We start from the raw sequence: 2,792 nt of genomic DNA on the forward strand, positions 1-2,792 counted from the left end.
GGAGGGCCACACTGCTAGCGTCCATTGTTTCGGAGCCTGACAGAAATCGGATCCTCATGGCCCTTTTTTGGAATAGAGATATTCCCTCCTTTGATCAAAATGTCAGGATTTGCTTTCATCTTTCAAATATTACATACATAGTAACAAACAGCAAATGTCAGCAGAAAAAGTCCCAAGTGATTCATCGAGTCTGCCCAGCAAATTTATTTTCCTATTGTTAGGGTAATTATTGCTCTGTTCAGATTATCCTAGTCAACACAGATTATCCTCGTCTTCATCTCCATCATTTAGTCAATAGGAATCCTCTGTGTTTACCTATGCCCTTTTGAATTCCATTACCGTTCTTGTCCCCTGCATCCACCACTCTTTCCATGAAGAAATACTGTCTAATGGTCCCGACTTGACACCCTTAGAGCTTCATATTATGACCCCTTGTGCTACAATTTTCTTTTCATCAAAAAAGGTTTGATTAGTGTCCATTATTAATACCCGGGACAAAAGGAGGAAAATTCTCTCTGTGTTCTAAGGTTGCCCAATCTGTGGCAGTGTTGTCTCCTCAAATTCCTTATAAAGCAGGGCTTCCCAAACTGTGGGTCAGGACCCCAAATGGGGTCACAAGTGCCTCAAACGACAGCACTATTTTAGGTGCCAGCAGCAACATTAGTAGTTGAGGTCAGCATGGGACCTGTGAGCCAGCATGCACTGCCTTTGCAAAAAAAAGTTTCTGTAATAACAGGAAACCTTGCACAAGGAGGAATCAGGGCTGCTGCAGAGCCTGTGAGTTTTGCTCTAGCTCGCAGGCCCTGTGCTGATTTCATTACTAAAGCTGCTGCTGTTTGTAGATCACATCAGGCCTGGGACCAGCAATGAGAGAAGGGTGGGGGAAGACTGAATGTGTATGGGCCAGTGGGGATTGCCACTGCTGCTCCATCCCCACTGAACCTAGCCTTGAGAAAAATTTTACCCCTGTCATCAGTCTGCCCTCTTTTCCCATTGTTGTCATCTACCTTTTTCCCCAGTGCCCAAAGGAAAATGTTTTACCACTGACCCTGGCCAGTGGGATGTTTGGAGGAGAGTATTTGAAGACAGGGATGAGGCAAGGTGGAGAGGGATTAGCTCTGGAGAGTGAGAGAGAATGACAGATCAGCTGAGGGATTTCAAAGGATCTGGGGATGTGAAAAAAAGTGGTTGAAGGGGAAGAGATGAGGCTGGAAGGAGAGAGAGGGGTTGAGAGGAAAGAAGCAATAAGAGACAGAGGATCATGTGAAAAGGGCTGGAGGAAGTGAGAGAGAAGGGATGGGCTGGTGAGGTGAGAGGTGCAGAAGTTGAGAGATGGGAGGAGGTTAAGGGAGGAGGGTCCTCTTGAGAGAAGGGATCAGATGGAGTACAGGAAGGGTGAGGAGGAGTGATTGATGGAGGAGAACCGCAGCCCTGCTAACTTGTTTTGGGTATCCTCTGGGATCATGTGAACGGTCAGATGCCAAAATGGGGTCAACATTGCATAAAATTTTGGGAAGCACTGCTATAAAGTATATCATTAAATCCCAAGGATTACATTTTGTGTTTTTGGATCTGGCCCAGTTGGAGAAGGTTTTACAAGATTGTGCAAACAGGCAGCTGGTGGCTTAAAATACATCAATTACAAATTTGTGATTAATTTTCAATACATGCATGGCATGTATTTCTAGGCACGAGGTTTCGTGTCTCATTTGTAAATGGAATAAAAATGGGGGTGGGGCAGCAATGGTATGTGGTCACCGTGTATTAGGCTTGTTTCATTCACCTTATGATCACATGCAAGGGAAAGGTCCAGGTTATTCCTTCCAAACTCAGATCCGCTTCACCCCTCCCCGGGATCAGATGCCTCCATCATTCGGGGCATGGCTGCTGGATGCTTCAGGAATGGCTCTGCTGGATGTGAGTAGGGGGGGATGGAGACATCCTGATCATCTTCTGAAGCCGTGCTACTCTTACCGGCAGTTCAAGTCCCTCTGTTTGTGCAGGCAGAGAGGAGCTGGTGACTCCCATGCAGGGGCTTGCCACACTGATGCCAGCAGAGCGACAGAAGGATGAAACGTTGGTTCGGGTGTTGGGAGACCTGGGGCCTCTCTGCTAGGCACTGCTGCAACGATGGATGGCATGGTGTTGGAGATGTGGGAGCTGGCTGGGGGGGGGGCTGTGAGTTAGCAGGTAGCGAGGGGACTGGCTGTGGAGGGTGAGGGGGTATGTAAGAGAAGAGCCAGGGGTGGGAGGGGATGAGGTGAGACTGGAAGGTGAGAGAGAGGAGATGGGCAAAAGGGTGAGAAGGAGGGGATGACAAAGGATCAACTGGGGGCGGGGGGGGGGGGGTGTTATAAAAATGGCTAGGAGGTTAGAAAGGATCAGCTGGGGTGATATGCAAAGGTTGGATGGGGTAAAAGGAAATGAGCTGAGAAACAGAGGAGCTAGGGGGATGTAAGCGATGCTCAGGTAGAGGGGCACAGATTAAGAGTGGGGGGTGGAGTTTGAGAGAAATGATCAAATGGCAAGGGCGGAGGGTCAGAGAAGTGATTTCTGGAGGGGGGACCGCACCCTGCTAATTGTGTTTTTTTCATCATCCTCTAGGGCCATGCAAATTGTCAAGTTCTAAAATGGGGTCAAAGCGGGTAAATGTTGGAAGCCCTGCATTATAGGCACCTCCACTCCCATTATATACAGAATGCAGGCTAGGAGGGGTCACAAGATTTGGACTGAAGAAATGGAGAACCTAGTCTTAGAAAACATTTTTTAAAAAAAACACCACAAACATGCAC

The sequence above is a fragment of the Rhinatrema bivittatum genome, chromosome 4, assembly GCF_901001135.1.
Source record: "Rhinatrema bivittatum chromosome 4, aRhiBiv1.1, whole genome shotgun sequence".
Taxonomy (NCBI): domain Eukaryota; kingdom Metazoa; phylum Chordata; class Amphibia; order Gymnophiona; family Rhinatrematidae; genus Rhinatrema; species Rhinatrema bivittatum.